The 21500-nt window shown below is 41.5% G+C and overlaps 1 long non-coding RNA gene across 1 annotated transcript in view; it reads left to right on the plus strand.

The window, feature by feature from the left end:
* The window catches only part of LOC113596431 (uncharacterized), a 376685-nt gene that overhangs the window by 163817 nt on the left and 191368 nt on the right, over positions 1 to 21500 (plus strand). The gene's annotated exons all lie outside the window — the stretch shown is intronic.

Below are 21500 nucleotides of genomic sequence, written 5' to 3' on the forward strand. Positions count from 1 at the left end.
CAAAGGCCATCTCTCCTGTCTCAGACTAATTTCAAGACCAAAGGTTTTCAAATTTGTATCAAAGAATCTTTCCATCATCTGTGCCCCGAGGGAGCTCCCGTTCTCAGTGATCCCTGGTCCTTTGGTGCCCTGACTCACAATGACCTCAAGAAAAAACCAAAAATTCCCAACTAGTCATTTGTTGCCCCTTGCCTGGTCATTTCAGAGCCTCTAGGTAACTTACTGATGCTGCTTAGTTTAATGCTCTGGACTTTTTCTACAATTTGGCCAGATTCCAGCAGAAAGCAGGCATTCTTCGCAGTGGACTCCCCGTGGTGGCTTTACTCACAGTGGGGGGTGCTTGACTTTGCTCTCACCCGCGATGTTTTTCTCTGTGGCGTTTCTACTTCCTGTGTTGATTTTCGGAAAATTACAGAGTTTGCTTTCTTTTGTTTGTAGTTGAGGTTTTCATAATTAATTAGATAACCGTTACTTCTCAGTCTTGGAAATAAAGAAAATAGTCCCGATGGCATGAGACTCTTACCACCATTTAGTAAAAGGAAGCCTCTGAAAAAATTAGCTTTACGCAAGAGACATATGGATGCTCAACAAAAGTTTGTCTTCTCTGACTTAGTTATTAAGATATTAAAAGATCTCCCCTACAAAGATGGGGAAATCTAATAGAGCCACTCCCTAATATGACTCATATTTTCACAATAATGGCGTAAGATGAAACACCTGAGCTCCGGCCCTTGCTAACTTGGACAGTTTACTTTTAGCTCTTCATGGCTTACTTTCCTTATCTGCCCAGCGGAGTTGGTGCTACTCTCTGACCTCACAAGGTTCTCGGGGGATGTGTTCACTTGTATGAAACACTCAGAATGGTACCGAGGGGCGGGAAGCATGTGGTGTTAGCGACTGCCCTTATTCCTTTTAAGTTTTTGTCTGCTTCCACACGCATACTTATTTCATGGTGATCTTAACGTCCGTACAATTTTGTCTCCTGAGATCTTTAGTTTAAACAGATTTGCACAGAGCTTAATGTTAATTAGTTTTGATGATCTTATGACGTGTCAACCTACTACACTGTCCACTACCACTGGACATTGGGGTTGCCCCCACCTTTCCAAAGCTATGTAGATGTATCTACGACATGTGGGTTAATGCATTTGATATTCTTTTTCCTGTAAAAAAATGATACAGCTTTAAAATAGCCTCAAGGGGCGCCTGGGTGGCTCAGTCGGCTAAGCGTCTGACTTCGGCATAGGTCATGATCTCACGGTTCATGTGTTCGAGACCTGCGTCGGGCTCTATGCTGACAGCTAGGGAGACTGGAGCCTGCTTCGGATTCTGTGGCTCACTCTCTCTCTCTGACCCTCCCTAGCTCTCACTCTGTCTCTCCCTCAAAAACAAATAAACGGTAAAAAAAAATTTAAACAGCCTTAAAAGAAATGTTCAGAAGTGGATTACTGCCTTAAGGGGAGTAAGTATCTCATGGCTCGTTATCTATTGCGATGTTGCTTTCCAAATGGGTTACGCCAGTAGTGGTGGAGGTTTCAAAGGTTTAACAATGAGGGGGGTTTTGGCAGTTCAGCCACCAGGTCTGATCTTTTAATGATCACCTTGAGAAAGTAGTGAGCCAGGAAATTAGGAATGTCTGCTTCATCCCCCTTCTCGTTGTCTGCTCCCCAACCCACGACTACGCAGCAGAAGACAGAGATGAGGCAGCTGTTGGTGGGCAGGTGTCCTGGACTCGGGCGTTTTGCCCAGCTGCCTTCCCACGAGCCATTCTGCGGCTCCCTCTTACTTGCTCACTCTCAGTTCCTGAGTGTATCTGCCCAGGCTGTTCTCATGCCTCGAAGGCTTGTTTTTGGATTTTGTGTTCTGGTGTCCTGAGCCTACTTTACACCTGACCCCTCCCACTCTCTTTCTCTGACCAAATCCCCACTTGCCTCCAGGAAGTTCCTGAGCCCCCGGGGGTAAACCATACCCTGGGATCCAGGGGTGGGGGGTGGGGGGTGTACAAGCTCTTGATTTGGTGCTGGCTTTGTGCACCTGCCTAGCAGGTAATGAAAATGGTCTCCCTTGAGTACAAAGAACAAACACCGGGAAGGGTGCTGAACCCAGAGCAGACATCACAGAATCGGTCCTCTACAAACGAACTGCGGTTTCTCTAGAATGGCAGCATATTCAAAAACAAAGACAAAAACAACACGCGCAGAAGAGAACCATTTGGAAATTTCTATTAAAGTTAAATACAGCATATGCTATGACCTAGCCATCCAACTCCTGGATATAAACTCAACAGAGAGGAGTGTACAGGTAAACCAAAAGACACGTGCTGGAATATTCGTAGCAACATTATTCATAATACTGCAAACTGGAAACAACAGAGATGTCCATATAGAGAGAATGCGTAAATAAAGTGTAAAATATTCATCCAAAGTAGTACTATTTATTAGTAAGAATGAACAGGCCAAAGTTGCATGCAACCTCATGGATGGGTCTTTGAACTCTCATGAAGAATGGAAGAAACCAATCAAAAATGCATACTGTGTGAATCCACCCACAGTCAGGCCAGTGGCTCCAAGGGATGGAGGGTAGGTATGAGGGAGAAAGGGAGAGAATGAGTAGTATTCTGGCAGCGTTCTATTTCTAGATCTGGATGCTGGAGGAGAAAACTCGTTGCACTCTATGCTTACAATTGGTGCACTTTCTCTGCAAATGTAGCCAGACAGTATTCTAAAACCCAACCTAAGCGATATCTTTATTACCCACTGTTTAGAATTTTCTTTTAGGATATCTGTATCATCATTGCTTGCTAATTAACATAGAAGGGAATTAGGCACAATGACATCTCTGTTGTTCTTCTGTCTTGGTGTCACCTCTTTGTGGGAGCAGCCCTGTGCTTTACCCATTGCTTCCTCTCGTGCCCGGCATATGGAAGTTGATCAATATGTTTAGATCAACTATTTGCTAAAAAGGGCAAAAAGCCATTCCTTGATTTAAGTAACTAAGGATTTATCCAAATAATCACAGCAAAACAAAACTAGAAATTGCTTAACAATCTGGTGAATATTAAACAGCGCTGGGAGAGTTGGTTCTCTGGAAGCAGACCAAGTGTTTTCACAACTGTAATAATGAGGATGAGCAAACTGGAAGGGCCAAGTCCCTTGGTCGCGCCTGCCAGGCTGTGAGGGGGAGTTTAAGCCTGTGCCCAGGAGGCCGTGGTGAAGGGGCTCGGGTGAACCCCGAGAATGCGGGGCTGGGGGTGCAGGCCACAGCCAGCTGTGGACAGTCTGAACATCCATAGCATAAGAAGTGGAAAGTTGAAGCATGGGAGAAGTCGAGACTCAGAGGTCAATATAAGCACGGGGTTGAAATCTAGAGAAACAAGTAGCAAGAATATGATGTTAATAAGTACAATTCAGAAACTCTTTTGATTGGAGGATCAAGAGGAGATTTATTAAGCATTTTGCTATCTGGCAGGCACTGTGTGATATAATTCTTAAATACCTCATCTCATTTAATCCCCATAAAAGCCTAATGAGGTAAATATTGTACCCACTTTTTACAGACGTCGATCTGAGGTTTATTCAGCCAGGTACAGTTTATTCAAGATCACATAGTAAGTGAAAGAGTCTGGGTTTAATTTGGCCTTTTCTGATGCAGAAGTATTGCCTTTTTTTATAAAAATTTTAACTTTATATATTTTGAGAGAAAGAGAACATAAGCAGGTGAGGGGCAGGGAGAGAGGAAGAGAGAATCCCAAGCAGGACCGCACTGTCAGCACAGAGCGTGACATGGGGCTTGAACCCACGAACCGTGAGATGGTGACCTGAGCCGAAACCAAGTGGTCACATGCTTAACCCCCTGAGCCGCCCCGACGTCCCAGAAGTGTTGCTTCTTAACCACCCGTTTTACTGCCCAGATTCAAGTGCAGAGCTATCGTTTTCAGGTGGAAAGAATGTGGAGACCAGACCTGCGAGGCTGGGCCTTTGTGTGACAGAGATTAAAATACTTGGCAGGTTATCAGGGCAGGAGCGGCAACACAGAGAAAGAAAACGGGACCCTGTGCTGGAAACACATCCTCCACGAGGCAATTCTTGAGTATGTCTGCAGCAGGTCCCGTGCTGGGTCCGTGGGATGCACAGGTGATGGATGCGTGGTCCCTGGCACTCAGGTCCTCAGCAACCATGCAGAGCCCAGTGATTACCGTCAGGGTCAAGGGCCGAGTGGGACTTGAGGCAAGGCTGAATTAATAGTGATTTTCTGAGCTGTTCAACTGGGCATCTTTGACAACCTAGGGTGAAGTTAAACTTCAGGTCATGGAGTAAGTGGTCTTGGCACGGGAAAAGTGTGCCTTGGAAAATGAGAGGGATAAAGGCTAGTGCAAGGCTTTTCTGCTTGCCCAGAATGCATCCCCTGTTCTAGAAAGGGCACCTGGATTTGCTTTGGGAAACTGCTTCTCTCCTGGAAATGATCGTGATGAGTCTATCAGTAAATGCATCTACCCTTACCCAGTAAAGGGGTGGATATGTGATACAATATAAGCTAATTAAAGTCCAAACTGCAGGGGTGCCTCGGTGACTCAGTTGGTTAGACATCCGACGTTTGGTTTCGGCTCAGGTCATGATCTCTGGGTTATGTGAGTTTGAGCCCCACATTGGGCTCTGCGCTGGCAGCATGGAGCCTGCTTGGGATTCTCTCTCTCTCCCTGTCTCTCTGCCTTTCCCGCACTTAAACTGTCTCTGTCTCTCTCAAAATAAATAAATAAACTTTAAAAAAAATAATAAAAAAATCGAAACTGCAAATAGTCAGAGAACATTCACCTAGAGTGTGGCAACCTTGAAGCTTGCTATACTTTTCATACTACAGAGAAACCCATGAGGAGTCTGGCGCCTGTCCCTGCTGAGACCTGTCCTTTGCCTTGTCCTTACAAAGCGGCCCCTCAGCCTTTCTAAGATTTTCCTATTTGTAGGCAAGCTAGCGAGGCTTCTGTTGCTTACAACCCCAGACCCTGACTGATACAAAGGTAAGGCATTATGAAGATAGTGAGGAGTCTTTGCTAGATTCAGAGTTCCTTGTGAGAAAAAGCACTTTCTTCCTTATTTTTCAATTCAAAGGCCCTGGTTCAATGCTTTGCATATATAGTAAGTGCTCAATAAATGTTGGCTGAACAAATTATTAAATGAATGAATGAATACGAAGTTCAGCTTACATCGTTTAGCCACCCAAGGTCAGGTTAGGAATGGCTTAAAACTGGTGACAAATCAGTTGGTGAGCCAGCATCTTTAAGCCTTCGTGCCAATCATTTTAATAAGGCTAAGACTACTTCCTGTTACGCAAGTAGAACAAAGCACATCTTCATTTTTACGGCAGCCACCATTTCTCTTGAGAGACATGGGGTTATTGTAATTCCAACTTAGCTGAAATATGTAAGTCTTATTCATCTGGCGCATAAAATTGATAACTTGTGCATCTGGGACTGTCTATTTCTTTCCTATTAATCCATTTTAGACTTTTATAAGTCAACTGAGCATTCAGCTTTTGAAAAGTGACTCTGGGAAATTATTTTGCATAAGTACTAGTAAATACTGGCATGTATTCTTGGCAGGGGATGGAAATATTCCATTTAGTCTCTGGTGGCTCCATGAACAGAAATAGTGGCTGGAGTACCAGCTGGGTTTGAATGGCAGCAAAATGTGTGCTGGTCAGTTGTACTTTCTGAGTTTCCAGCCATTGGGGATGATTTATTTTAAAACTTCACAAGGGAGGATCAGGCAGGCTAGAGAAATGCACAGACACATATCAATAACCGGAATGACCAGTAGTGGGAAAATTGTTGGCACTCTTCTTTGGGTTCATGTATGTGGCCAGTTACAAGAGTCTAATGATGTCATTAAGTTACATTTGTAGACCCTAAGTAGGGCCAAGCTGGGAATCTTTTTATAAATTGTAAGCAACAGGACTTTTACAACTACAAGGTGACATGGTTGTTGGCACCTTCAGTCCGCTTAATTCTACCACTGGCCATCTCTCTGTGTTGAAGGAATGGAAAATTGTGGCTCTTTAGAAAGTGCCTGATTTTTCATGGACTTGAGTGATAGTCTTCTCAAGCTAACCAGGCACTCTTGTTTAGAAAGAGGGTGGTGAGGTGATGGATTAGCAGTGTTTGCTTCTGTACATGGATCTGGCTTTAGACCAGGTCTTTACCAACATGGTAAATGAAGGGTCAATACAATTAATCTAATAATTAAAGGAAAAGAAATTTACCTTTGGGTATTTTGTGGCTGGGACTTATTTCAAAATCCAAAATTTGAAAAATTGCTCCAACTCTCCATTTAGGCTTTTGCTAAGTATAAACCTGAACTAATTTAATTATTTGAACTTTGAAGAAATTAATTTATTTTTCATAATGGGTCCCCTCTGGTCTAAATTATTTTATTTACTGCCCTGCTCTAAAGTTAACTAATTTTTCCTATTTCTCAATATGGGTTAGAGAACCCGAAAATATATATGGATGCCTAAAGCTGTGTAAGAATTGCATGAGGTAGAGAGGCAGGGTTTATCATTTTTGTCAAGAACATGACCCTTATTTGAAATGTATAAAAAGCAAACTAGAAAGTCTTTCTTTTGGGAAAGGAATACTCTGGTTGGATTGTGCCAGGCCTGGCAAGTGGTGGAAGCCAGTTCTGGGTCTAGTAAAGGGAGGTCTAAGGATGTCTCTAGAGGTGGTGGGCCAGGGTGGGGCTGCCTCCTGGATACCTTCTTCTCTGGATGCTACCTGCTTGCCTCTTCTCCACAGTGGCCAACACATACTTGTCTTTCTGGGGTAGTATTTCCGCAGACCAGCTACGAAGAGGAAGGGACTCACGTGGGCTCTTTCCGTCCTTGGCTGCTTCCCGAGATTTTCCTTCAAGCCTTACTTCCACCCCATACCCAGAGGATTCTTTTCGTCTTTGGTTTTGTTTGTTTTTCCCCACTAACCGTCACCAGGGAAAGACAAAGCTACAAAGATAAAAATCATGAACAAAGTTACAAAAACTCACAACAGACTGTCGGACTAAGAATTTTTACTCCTTTTGTTTCCTTCCCCTGGGAGTCTGTGGCTGCAGTTCCTGAGTCCTAGGCACGTCTGTAAGATGACCTGTGCCACCTGTTACTCCTCCATCCTTGAGGGTGGAGTTTAATTGCCCCCACGTTCTCTTTAATGAAGGAAAGGGCACGTGATATGATCTTGATAATTTGCTTGACAAAATGTTGCAGATTCATTAGCACCATTACTACTGAGTGTTTAAACCAGGTCTTAAAAAAAATCACAACATTCTGAAAGCATCCCCTGAGTCATGCTGCAGGACTGTGTCACCTCACTTGGACACTAGAAAATGTCCCTCATTTTGAAGAAAATAAAGGTAAAATGCACCAAGAATGTGGAATGACAGAAGGACAAATGTTGCATGATTCCACGTGTATGAGGCCCCTGGAGCAGCCAAATTCCTAGAGATAGAAAGTAGGACAGCGGTTTATAGTTGGGGAGGGGGAGGGAAATGGGGAGTTGTTGTTTAATGGGTACAGAGTTTCAGTTTGGGATGATGAAAAGTTCTGGAGACAGATATTAGGGATGGATGCATAACAAGGTGAATGTGCCTATTGCTGCTGAACTGTATCCCTAAAAATGCTTTAAATGATAATTTTTTTAAAAAAATTATTTATTTATTTTGAGAGAGAGAGAGAGAGTGAATGGGGGAGGGGCTCCAGGCTCTGAGCTGTCAGCACAGAGGCCGATGAAGGGCTCAAACTCAAGACATGTGAGATCATGACTTGAGCCAAAGTTGGATGCTTAAGCCACCCACGCGCCCCTAATTGATCAATTTTATGTTATCTGTATTTTGATACACATACGCATACACACACTCAGAATGTGGAACGCATGGTCTAAAGTAAGAGTAGAATGCAGAAGAGTGTAAGGTGCCCAGGGCAGGTCCTCCAAGGCAGCCATTCGTAGGCCTCTTTGTGGCCGCCATCTTTTCTCACTCAAGTCATTTGAAATCCAGACCGTTCCGAGATAGTGTCTTGGGGAAAGCGATATTCCACAGACCTTTTAACCAGCGTTCTGTAGCTGTGAATCTGCACCATGAAATCCGCGGGCTTCGCATATTAAAAGGAAAAAAATGGTAACGCAATACCACTCACCAAATAATGCCAAAGGAACATTCTGGTTTTCTCTGGCTTCTCACGGCCAGCAGAAAAGGTTCTTTATTTGTAATGCAAATACAAGAAAACAGGGAGTATTCACGAGCCCCTTTTGAACTTTTCTTTTGAAACTAACATATTCCTGGAGAGATTTATTAAATTCTTAGAAACTGCCAAGCAGCTACTTCTCATATAATAGAATTTTGTCTCAATGAAGATTCTTAAATACTTTGGCTTTCAAGAATTACCTGTGAAAAAATATGAATATACTTTCTCCCATTAACATTGAGGTCTATGTCACATGAGAGTACTTTCTGAGAATATTAACATTATAATATCATCTTGAAATTTTTCATTAAGAAAAAGTCATTCTTCATATACCTAGAGCAATTAATTATTAAACACTACAATAAGCTATTCCAACCTTATTCAAATAAGCTCTGAAAATACCAATGTAATGTTAACTTATTCTGGAGAGTTCTCCCAGGATTTCAGAGAATGTGCAGGCTCTTTAGAATTATGGTTTAGTGAGGGAGATATGGTTGAAGTCAGGCAGAATTGGTTTATAACCTTGTCCTGTGACTCATTAGCTTATATGAATGTGGACAGGCCACTTTATGTTCCCAAGCCTCAGTTTTCCAATCTAGAAAGTGGGACAGATGATCATTCATATCCAACAGAATTGGTAAGAGAATAAAGTGAGATATGAGACCCCAAAGGGGAAGAAGTGGCTGGACACCTGCAACTGTTTCCTTTGGCCTTTTTGTTTATGTTTTGATTTCTGGGGCATATATGGGGTTTCCTCAGGCTTTGTCTGAACAAAAATGAATTTTTTGGAAATCACCGTATGTGCATACAATGTATGCAAAGTGCTTAATACAGTGCTTGGCACATAGAAGAACACTAGGAGTGGTAGATTCATTTATTCACAGCCGATTTATTTATTTATTTATTTATTTATTTATTTATTTATTTATCAATCAAAACAAACATTTATTGAAAGCCTCCTCTATGCCAGGAGCTCTTCTAGTGGTTAGGGATGAGATAGACAAAGGTCTTGCCCCAATGGGGCTTCCATTCTCGTTGGGGGAGATAGATAATAAAAAGAGAAACAAACAAAAAAATAATTAGTGAGTTATCAGTGCTGGGAAGCAAATAATCCTGGTGATGGGATAGAGAATAATGGAAGAGAAATCAGGCTTCTTCTTCAGTAGTTATTGACAGTGGGTAGGGGATTCTTCTCTGAGGATTTGACATACGAATGGAGACCAGAACAATGTGAAGTCAGGCGTGTAGAGCTGGGGGAGAATGGTACTTCTGGTGCTTAAAAATCCAATTGAAATTAATCTGAAGTGCAGAATTTTAGGGAGACCTTTATGAATTAAATCTGTGGCCAGTTATGCACAGTCCTTAGGCTCTAGGGACTCAGGCCTGACTCAAAGTGCTGGGTGTGGGCTGTGTACTTAGAGCCCACTGTCCTTAAAGTGTGTACCAAGTTGTCAGCTCCTCACTAAGTGCTATGGTAGCATCCATTTTGGAGGCATCTGGAAAGCATTCTTGAGCTTTGGAAGGTATGTAGACATGGTTCTTGAAATAAGGACATCAAATGATACTATGATTGATGTCAGCAGAGGGAACCCTGCTTTTCCCATATTTCCTTCTGGCCACGCAGGATGCCAAGGCTTTGGTGCACTAGGGACAAGGGGAGGGGCCCAAATCAGTGAATGGGCAGACAGTGTTGGCAAAGCCAAGGGCCAAAGCAAAGTGGGAGATTTTGATGCAGCAGGTCTGAAACAGGAAAAGCAGTCAATGGGGGCGAGGGGTGGGAAAGCTGGGTGGGGGAGATGAAGGGGATGGTTGGATTCTCTGAGCCATAGTAACAGCCATACATCTTCTAAATAGGGCATCTGTTGCCTTGGTCTTGGGCGGGGATGTTGGCTGTTTCAGTCACTGAATGGAGCTGTTTGTGAGGAGAGTCTTGGGTCTCTACCAAATTAGACTCTGAATCATCAAAGGGAAGGAGGGGGATGGGGTGAGATTGTTTACTTCTTGGGTGTGTGAAGCCTCTGGGGAATAGTCCAAGTAATTCAAAGAGTATTAACTGAATGTACACTACTTGCCAGATTATGCTAGACATTATGGGAATACATTTTGGGGTACTCTATAAAAGTAATGGAATCCCGTAGTTTCAGAGACTTAAAAGGCCTTATGGTTTAATTGGTTCTTGGAATCCCTCTCTGGAAGAATTCTAGACTAGGTTCCACCACTTAACTGTGGTATAAGCCATGAAGATATTACTTGACTCCTCAGAAATGATTTCTTCCTCCGAAAATAATGAATACTACCTGCCCTGTCTGATAGTGGACCTGTAGGTAGTTTACAAACCATAAAAGCCTTTACAGATGCAGGGTTTTGTTTGTTCTGGTTGAGAGAGTAGTAAAAGGCACCATGGGAGTAATGGTAGTGGTGGATCGTACAACATAAATGTGGCCACGAGGTCAGGTTCTTCACTGGTAACAGGACTTTGGTCAAGTTGAGTCTCACTCATATTAGGACATTTGGAGTCCTCAGATGTGGGGGGTTCATGGATTGAGTGTTGTTATTGACTTTAGAATAATTAGGCCCAGGGGGATTGACCCTCTCAAATGCCAAAGACAGTAACATAACCAGAACTCTAGTGGTTTATTCAAATGTCCTTCCAGCACCTGCTAAGATCCTTTGATTCTGTGATAATCTTCATTCTGTGATCTAAGGCATTTTACCTATAGCCTACTTTTGGATTAAAACATGCAATTGACCGTTTGCATTTTTTCGCCTTGGGAACTTAAGCACAGCCCTTCTTTTTGATTGTGGAGAAAAGAGACAAACATGTTAAGTAATTCCTTACAGGTTCCATGTTTCAGGGGTGTGGAGAAGCGAGCAGGGTGGAGACCTCCCATGTGTTCGGTTTTACCACTTCTTGGGGAGGCCTGGTAAAAGAAACTAATTTTAGACTTCTTTTACTAGTCATTGTTCCCCCATTAAGTGGCTTCAGAAAAAATGCCCTTACACAGCCTTGATTCAGACATTTATAAGGTGTTGGTACATTTTTTTAAAGAATACAATTGGAGGAATAAATTTGGCTTGCCTGTTAATACTAATATTAGACTCTTGGCGTACTAATTTGTATAAACTTCTTCATCTACCCTTGTTGCCATTTGGATGCCTACCTGCCCCCTGCACTCATGTTTCTCCATTGATCAGGAGGGAAAAATAAAATCCCAAAAATGTACCAGTTACTTCTTTACTATAGAAAATGTGCATAGGAATCCCCGGAGAAACAGAAATGAACTACTAAAATGTTATAAACATGAAGCTAGATTTTCCTTCATTTGCCCCGGGAAACACAAGAGACTCCTTCGTTTGCTAATTTAATAGTATGCCAGAGGTCTGTGGCTATGTGCATATCCAGGGACTCGCTGCATTTTCAGAGTGAGTTTCCAGCTGACCTGGTTTTTGATAAGACATTTTAAGGGAACAGCGACGGTCAGGAGAGTGACCTTTGGCAGATCCCGTCCTACCAAGAATGTCGTTCCCAGTGGGCTTTGAAGAACCGTGTTGGCAATGTGAGTCTCCCTATGGTCACTTTGATGACCACCTTATACTATTCTCTTTCACACATCGACTGCAATTATTATTAACAAGCAGGTTGTACGGGATTAGTAGTCCATAATAGTCTACAAAACACCCTTGCACTTTAAAAGAATCTTATCTAATTATTTGAAGACTCTGGAAAGTAGAAATGATCATCATCTTCTCCTCCGATGAGGAGGTCCAGAGAGGTTCAGCAATTTTTCCAAGGTCACGGAGGAGGCCAGAAAAAGAGCTACATTAAGACCCGGTTCTTCTGACTATGGGCTTTCCTTTTTCGATCACATTTCATCTGCTGGGGGGAGGCGAAAATGCTTTTTAACATATATGTCGCTTAAAGGAAACTTAATGCAAATTCGCAGAAAAGATAAATTGAGGTATTAGCCCATTTACAAAAAGGTTCACAACAAAGTTTCTGGAACTATCGGGATCTCCAATGTAATTAAAATCGGACCGAATTTACAAGCCACTGTTCACATCACTTTAGGAAAGTCAACTCCAGGGTGAATGTTTGTAGGTATACACAAGGGGGCTAAAGATTGGGAAGGGAAGGGAAGCCATTGTTGTTTTCTTTAATGGTAAAAAACTGCCAGATCTTGAAATAACCTTTGGGTGGTGCCCTTTGACAAATCCCCTTCTTGTGGGAAGTTCGGTCTACGTTCAAGACAAAAATTATTTAATTGCCTAGATGCTGAGCACTTCAATACTCCAGGGAGTTGTTTATCTTGTTTTAGGGATGATGGGAAAATTCAGTAAGGATTTGAGCCTTTTCATTGTTGCTGTTGCTAATGCTACCTTTTGAATGCCGATAAAAGAAAGCATTTCAATTGCTCAAGTTGGATTGGATCAGAGAAGACATTTAAAAAAAAATCAGGCAAAATCATTCTATTAACAAGATTAGTCCAGAGGTTGATGACTAAAGAAAACAGAGAAAACCTAAAAGGGAAAGACCAAAAGAGCTTTCATTTAGAGTAAGCCCATCTTATTAAAAGCTCAACCCTGTGGTCTTGCTTACACAGTCACATCAGTGAAATTGGCTGCTTGCAGGGTGTGATTAAAGCTATGTCTATACAATAGCAAAATACCAAGTTGAAAAGTGAAAGATTCAATTAATAAACTGTTTTGTGTTTTCCTTAAAAGATGCTGAACAGCTGGTTTTGTAGCATTTTCCTCATTAAATTGACTGAACCAACCAGTTGGTCTGGTATCACAGGGATATGGTCTGTGAAATCTTTTGGAAGGTTTCTTCTCTTTCCTTTTAAATGTTCATTTGTAGATTTTTTTTTTTTTTTTTTAATGCTTGGCCTTTACCTGCGATTCTACAACAATCCCTAGGATTTATGAGAACACCATCCACAAGTTTCTGTGGATTTCAGGGGAGTTTAATTAAACTCACCCCAAGTGTCCTGAAATAACTGTATTCACTGATTATCACAATTTCTTCATTTCTCAGTTTTTGCTTAAACTGACCCCATCTGTGTGTTTGAGGATCAATGTGGGTGGGAAATCGAATTACATCAATATTTTATTTTCAGAAAAATAGCAGGCAGGAGGGTCCACGGAGACCCATTACATTTTCGGAGTTCAGTACAAGTGAGTGTTGTTAAATAAACCATTGGCATATAATCAACTGCGATGTATTTTAGTGCGGAATGATCTGTTATGGTAGATAGAAACCATTCAATATCATCGACAAACAGGTAGTTCATAGCCTCAAATTAGTTAGCCTATTTTTGTAATGAATAGAGACTTAATTCGAGTTTCCTCATCCTGGGAACATGAAACAAAATTATATCATACAGTGAGTAACGGTTTGAAAAATTTTAATTTAGTTTGGCACCGCGGGTTCTTCTAATTACTGCTGACTCTTCACACAGTAGAGACAGTGACCCCAAGCCCAGGAGCAAAACAGCTGCTTCTCACCTGCAGACTCATTATCGAACTAATTATTCTTCAAATAATTTTATAATATTCACACCGAACCTAATTCCAGACCTATAAATATAGGCTGAAGTCATTTACAGTGCGCTCTTCTGAGCATCCCCACATCCCCCGCCCAACCCCTCCCGCGCCCTGTGTTGGAGACCTTGCTACCTGGGAGGGGAATTTCTTCTGTTTTGAAAAAAACAATCCGTTTTATTTCAAATTACCATTCTGAATCCGTGTCTGCACAGCCAGTGTGGTCTACTTTGCTTGTGGCCCAAAGAGTGTTTATTAAAACCTTGAATCAATTGTTGACGTTTGGAAATTGGAGGTTTTACCTAAGAATCCGCCTGACTTTCCTTAGAAATTGGAATATCTGGAAATGCTGAGCCCCCTTTCCCAAGAGACACCAGCTAGCTAGAGCTAAGTCACGTGTTCCCCTTTCACAAAGGGCCCATGCTTGCCACATCCCCATATCTGATGTGGGGAGGGGGGGGTTCAGGCATCTGCGGCTGGACTTCATTCTCTATACCTGCATCCATTCATGTTATTTCCTACCTGGTTCAAAGGGTTTTAATAATTTCATGGGCTCTAGGCATTCTTACTTTCAGAGGTCCCGTTTCATATCATGTCAGACACATTTAACCTGCAGGCCACATTAAATACAGATTTGTTTGTCCATAAAGGATTTGGTAAGAATTTTGTAATTTTTCTTTTGGAAATACAGTAAAACCTTGGTTTGCAAGCATAATTTGTTCCAGAAACATGCTTGTAAGCCAAAGCGCTCGTATATCAAAGCGAATTTCGAGAACCACTGGCTCAGTTGTGATCATGTGACATTCAGCGTCACGTACGACTTGTATCGCAAGACATCGCTCGTTTATCAAGTTAAAATTTATTAGAAATGTTTGCTTGTCTTGCGGAACATTCGCAGAACAAGTTACTCACAATCCAAGGTTTTACTGTAATTTCATTGTTTGTCTTCATATTTTGAAGCATATGTGTATATAGATAATATGTATATACAATATATAATCCATACAAAAAACAATATAATATATATTATATGTATCCCCCTCCTCATTTTTCAGACATTACCATAGACCCTTTAAAAGTACAGAGGTGGCTCAGTTGGTTAAGCGTCCAACTCTTGATTTTGGCTCAGGTCATGATCCTACAGTTTGTGGGACTGAGCCCTACACTGGGCTGTGTGCTGACAGTGCAGAGCCTGCTTGGGATTCTCTCTCTCTCTGCCCCTCCCCTGCTCACCCTCTTTGTCTCTTTCTCAAAATGAATAAACATTAAAAAAAAAAGTACCCAGGCCCAAGATACTGTGCCAGAATTGCTTCAGGAATCAAATAATCCTTCAGATCCCTGTAGGTATTTGAGGCTGTGCCCCCTGGCTAGTCACAAATTGGCATTTTAGAGAGATTGGAGGAGACTGGCAGTGTTCCAAGGGTGAGGGAGGCAGAGTCCACTGATACTGGGTGGGAGGAAGGGTGTAGCTTCTCAGATCTTTTTGAGGTTTTTGAGTTTTGAGGTTTCCTTAAGCTACAGACCTGGTTCCCGTTTGCACACTGCCTCCAGGCTTGCAGGGGGATAGTGCTAGGGGTGGGGGATGGCTCTGGGTATCAGAGACATTTGAAGACTTTGTTATCCCTTAGCACATTCCCTTTGGGAGATTTCATTTTATTTTCAATGTAGGTAATTTATTTTTAGTTGCAGTTGACTAGCGTAGTACTTTTTACCTTTGGAGACTTTTAATTGAGCCACACATTAATTTTACATTTTGCATTTAGATTTTAGATTTGCATTTTGGATTTGCATTAATTTTAGATTTTCTTTTTGTAGTTTGAGCCCATGCATTCCCACCCCACCTCCCCGCCCGCCACTTCTCCAACAGACTTAATTATTTTTGAAAGGAATGGATTTTGAGGAAAGAAACAAACAAACAAACCACGGGACAGAGGTATGGAATAGCAAATAAATACAAATAGGCAGTAAAAACAAATGTAAGCTTTTTGCTAATTTCCCAATTCTGTAATTTGTTCTTGAATTCTCTTAGTCCTGAAGCATGTACCTTTGCTGACTATGGCATGGCAGCTCCTCTGTAAACAGGACAATGAGGTCTTTGAGGTCCGTAGGACTTCTGGGCAGATGGTTGATGCCTTACTCTGACTTTCCATGGCTTAGCTCCCCCTCTCAGGTGTCAACAAAAGATACTTAGAGAGAACTGCTTTTTAATATGGCTCCCTTGGAAAATCCTTGAGTCCAAGTCCATGATAGCATTGATGGACCTTAGATGGGATGAGGGGGATCTTAGCACAAGAGAAATTACTCCTCATGAGACACCCCTTAAATCACTCTTTCTCTCAGTGTTGACCATAGTACTGTAAAGTAGAATCACTTGGGAAACTTGTTAAAAAGGCAGATTCCCAGTGGGGTGTCTGGGTGGCTCAGTTGGTTAAGGGTCTAACTTCAGCTCAGGTCATGATCTCATGGTTTGTGGGTTTGAGTCCCACATCAGCCTCTGTGCTGACAGCTCAGAGCCTGGAGCCTGTTTCAGATTCTGTGTGTCTCTCTCTGTCTCTCAAAATAAAATAAAATAAAATAAAATAAATGTTAAAAAAAAATCAGATTCTCAGCTCCACCCCATACTTACTGGAATTTTAAGCCACGAAGGAATTCAGGGTACCTTTGAATTTTATGGTCAAAATGACTCTTCGTTTTTCCTAATCTTTAATTGAAATATAGCATTTTATTCAATTACAATGACAGGCAACAAGCTACAACAGTATTAGCAATGCCTGTGACGTGTCACCAATGGACATCACAGATATTTTTATATTATGATGTTTATGAGTATCTTGAAATGTCTCTTATACCCCTTATTCCCTTAAAATCATAATTATGAGACAAACAACTAGATCTTATTATTTAATACAGAAATAAAGAAGCTAATGTTTGTTTCTTTAATATTTTGATAGCTGCACCCTAGCTGATGTTGATTTTCTTTATAACCTCATGTATGTTATTTTAGATATTTAAAAACATTTTTCTGAGAAGCTATCCATAGACCTTACTTGCCAAAGGGATTGACGTCACACATAAGGAATGTGAACTGGAGCTGAGACCTGGCTGATAGGCAGATCTACTCTTCAGTGATCAAGAGGAAGAAGGTTCCAGGCTGAGGGAGGAGCTAGAGCAAAAGCCCTTGGGTATGAGAGGCCTGGGTAGAGGGTACTGGGAAAGAGGAAGTAGATGGGCTGGCGAAGTAAGCAGGGTTAGGGCAGGAGTGTCGATTGTACTCTGGAAGTAATTGGAGGGTTTCATCAGGGAAGAAAATGATTATGGTGGTGGAGTGAAAAGTTTACTTGAAGGAAAGTGTTTCATGTGCAAAAAAATGCCACAAAATTCTGGGCGTAAGTAGAATTACAAAAGGTAACAATGATACTAGAATACAGTTATCACAATACATCTTAAAATTGTTATAGAAAAATATATGTGTTTTGCTGTGCATTTCCTCATTGTGATGAACACTGGGTAATGTATAGAATTGTTGAATCATTATAATGTATACCTGAAACGAATATAACACTGAATGTTAGTTATATTTCAATAAAATAATAATTTCAATTAATTAAAAATAAAAGTGGATAAACAAAAAAAAGTGTTTTATTAACACATTAAATAACAAGATCTAGTGGTGAATGTAACAATTCCTATGGAGCGACAAGAATGGAAGCAGCAAATAGAAGAATCAAGTTGGAAGATTCATACTTCCTAACATTAAAACTTACTACAAAGCTATAATAGTAAGACAGTGTGGTGCTGGAATAAGGATAGACGTATAGATTATAAGATTTAGGGTCCAAAATAAACCCCTATATTTGCTGTCAATTGATTTCCATCAAGGGTGATGAAATCATTCAACGGGGGAAAGAATGGCCATGTTGACAAACAAAGTTGAGACAGCTACATACCCATATGTTTAAGAAAAATGAAGTTGGACCCCTACCTCACACACCACTCACGATGAATGAAAATTAACTGGAAGTGGATCAGAGACCTCAACATAAGAGCTGAAATTATGAAACAGGAGAAAGCATAAAAGTAAATTTTCATGACTTTTTACGAGGCAATGATTTTTTAAATATGACACCAAAATTACAAGTGGCAAAAAAAAATAAACTAGATTTCATCAAGATTAAAAACTTGTATATTGCAAATGATGCCACCAGAAGGTGAACAGGCAACCCAAGGAATGGGAGAAAATATTTGCAAATCATATATCTGGTGAAGGATGAGCATCCAGATTTAGAGAGAGCACTTACAACTCAATATCAACCCGACAAACGACCCAATTTAAAAATGGGCAAAGGATTTGAATAGATATTTCTTCAAAAGAGGTATACAAATGATCAATAAGCACATGAAAAGATGTCCTACATCACTAGCCACAAGGAAAACACAGATCAAAATCGTAGTAAGATACTGCTTCACACTAGGATGGCTATAATCAAAATGACAGAGAATAGCAAGGGTCATCAAGAGTGTGGAGAAATTGGACACCTCCTACACTGCTGATTGGGAATATAAATTGATGCAGCCTCCTTGGAAAAAGAGTTTGGTGGTTCCTCAAAATGTCAAACAGAGTTGCCATGTGACCTAGCATTTCCATTCTAGATAGCTACTCAAGATAAATGAAAGCTTATGTCTACACAAAAACTTGCACACAAATGTCCATTGCAACATTATTCATAGTTGCCAAAAAGTGACAACAAGCTAAATGCTCACAGACTTGTGAACAGATGAACAAAATGTGACACATCCATACAATGGAACATCACCGAACAATACAAAGGAATCAGGTACTGATGCATGCTACAACTTGGATGAACCTTCAAGACATCATGGTGTGTTGAAGAATCCAGTCACAAAAGACCACATGTTGTGTGATTCCACATGTAGCAAAGCCAGAAAGTAGATTAAGGATTACCTTGGATTGGAAAGGTAGGAGTGGCTTCAAATGGGTACAGGATTTCTTTTGGAGGTGATGAAAATGTTCTAAAATTAGATTGTGGTTATGGCTGCGGAACTCTATGAATATACTAACTGCCATTGAATGATACACTTTCAGTGGGAGAATTTTATGGAATGTGAATTATATCTTCAAAAAAAAAACTGTTAAAAAGGAAAAGAATAGAACCAGAGAGACCACAAGTTAGAAGTTTCTACGATAGTCCATGAGAGAGATGAGAGGGGCTCGGGTTGGAGGGCAGGTATGGAGATGGAGAGAAGTGGTGGTGGTGTTTTGGTGGTAGGGCTGTTAACAACTGCTGATAGGGTGGATGGGGATAGTGGGGAAAAGAGAAATCTTGGAGGTGAAGTAAGCGTGGCTCTCCTTGAGTGATCCTGTGCTGCTCTGCGCATCTATCATTCTACAACTGAATGGTCTAGGAAAATATCCAACTGGGTTATTTAGACACTGGCTGGCTGGCTCTTGGCACAGAGAACATATGAGATCAAACTGTGGTTATATACCTGATGGCTGATGCAGTATTTACTTTGTTAGAAAACAAAGGGAAGTGTCCAGGCTTCAGTAAGAATGATAACTCTGAATTTTCTCTTCAATTCTGAAAAAGTTGGCTATTTGCAGGGGTTTTGAAGAGTAATAACCACTTTAGTGCGAAATGTTCCTATATAGGTCAGAATCTTCTTTCTTCCTCATAAGCATTTCCTCTGAGTGTCGAGGGTCTGCTTTCAAGTTTAAAGCAGCTTTTTACTGGTATCATCTCTTTTAAAACTGGATCAGAAGGTGAATGTTCTGGAGAGACTAAAATCACCTGGGTAACCATTATAAAAGACACACACGCATTTAAAGACCACAGCACTACTGAGATAAGAAACTTACAGTGTAAATTCAGCCCAAGCTGAGAACATTTATCCCCCTGCACCGCCCGTTTTCCTTATGAGAAATAAGAACAGATATTTGAAGAGGGGGAAATTTCACATCCAAAGGGATTTTTTTTTTCCTATCAGAATCCAGCCCAAACATTATCACCAAGAGACTTGTGAAATGCATGGCCACCTTGAAAGAAGATGCTGGCTTTGCTCAAAGTGATAAATGCACATTCAGTATTCTGCTGTTTCAGGAAACTTATGGCCACTGTGTATAACCAGGGGACCTGGAGACAGAGCGAACTGTAAGTGCATTGGAGAAAAAGTAAAGCTGCCTGGGCTACTGAAGTCTTTTTACTCCCAAGGGGGAGAAACACTGGCAAAGCAGAAGAGTAAAATTCCTTTGAAGCTGGACTATCCCCTGGATAGAATGTGGTGTTTGACTCACGGGTGGGTAGACTCGAAGGCAGGTAGGAAGCAGAGTCTCCCCTTGTAGACTAGGGTGCCCGGTCACTTAGTCAACAAAAGACAGTGCATCCTATTGGTTGGGAGTCTTAGCTCTTTGACCAGACTGCCTTGGTTTAAGTCCCAAGTTCTTTGCTTGCGATTCACATGTCAGAAGGCAAATTACACAGCTGTTCCGTGCTTTCAACCTGTCCCTTAAAAGGCAGACAATACTTCTTAACTCATAGGATCGCTTTGATGATTAAATGAGTTTTTATGTGTATAAAATGCCTAGAACAGTGCCTTGGTGCATAGTACATGCTCAATAAATTTTAGCTATTACCCAATAAGTGCCTCTTATGTGCCAGGGAATGTACTAGATTCTGGGGATGTAGTAGTAGACAAGATAGAAAAGGTCTCAGTACTTACAGAGCTTATAGTCGACTGGAGTGTTACTTGCATCAATATCCTCATGGCATATGTGGTCCAGAGGCAAGAGAGGCAAGAGATACTGTTCTAGAACAGTCCCAACTTCCACCTCACCTGTGATGATAGGGAGTTTATTTATGACAAAGGCTGAATGCATGCACATGAAAGCCCAAAGGTGATACTTCCATGTGGGCAGAATCATGGGCTGCTGATTGAATCCCTATTACGGTGGGAATGGTTAGGGGTGGAAGGAAGTCTGTAAATCACTGGCTCTAACCTCAGGAGGTGCTGAGTGTACCAAGAGCTTTGTTCCTGGCTTGGGAGTCGCTATCCTAGGAAAGGAAAGGGAGTGAATTGAGAGGCAGGCTTTGCCAAAGGGGATTATAGTTGTGGTGGTGTTGGGTTTTCTGTTTCCTCGGTCCAATTGTTGTTTTCTCTTTCAACCCCCATTGGGATGGGGAGTTAGCATCCCAATGCATTATTAGTATTTTGCCACAAGAAGGGATTAGTATTAGCAAGAGGGAGGTTTAACGGAAAACCACAAAGACGTCTGAAGGGCTGAGTTAGTCCTAATGGTGAAGAATCCATCCAGTATGGTGCAGAGATAGAGAGAGAGAATCCCAAGCAGGCTCTGTACTCTCAGCACAGAGCCCAATGCGGGGCTAGACCTCACGAACCATGAGATCGTGACCTGAGCCAAAGTCAATTGCGTAACCGACTGAGCCACCCAGGTTCCCCAAGATGTGTTTAAAATTGGTAAAACCTGGTAAACTCTGAAGGACCACACAATGTAGGGACACAATCTCACACCCCTCTTGTCCCAGCACTGTAGCTGGTCCCCAGGCACTCCGTGCTGGCAGGCTGAATTGAATTATTAGCATAATCTGGCTTAAGTAACTTTTTTGTTTGTTTCCTTCCTCTATTTGGCTTCTTTTAGAAGCTACCATCTTCCACAGTGTGGCCCAAGTGATTCATTGAAATTATAGGTTGTAAATGTG

This window comes from Acinonyx jubatus, chromosome C1 (assembly GCF_027475565.1).
Source record: "Acinonyx jubatus isolate Ajub_Pintada_27869175 chromosome C1, VMU_Ajub_asm_v1.0, whole genome shotgun sequence".
NCBI classification, from domain to species: domain Eukaryota; kingdom Metazoa; phylum Chordata; class Mammalia; order Carnivora; family Felidae; genus Acinonyx; species Acinonyx jubatus.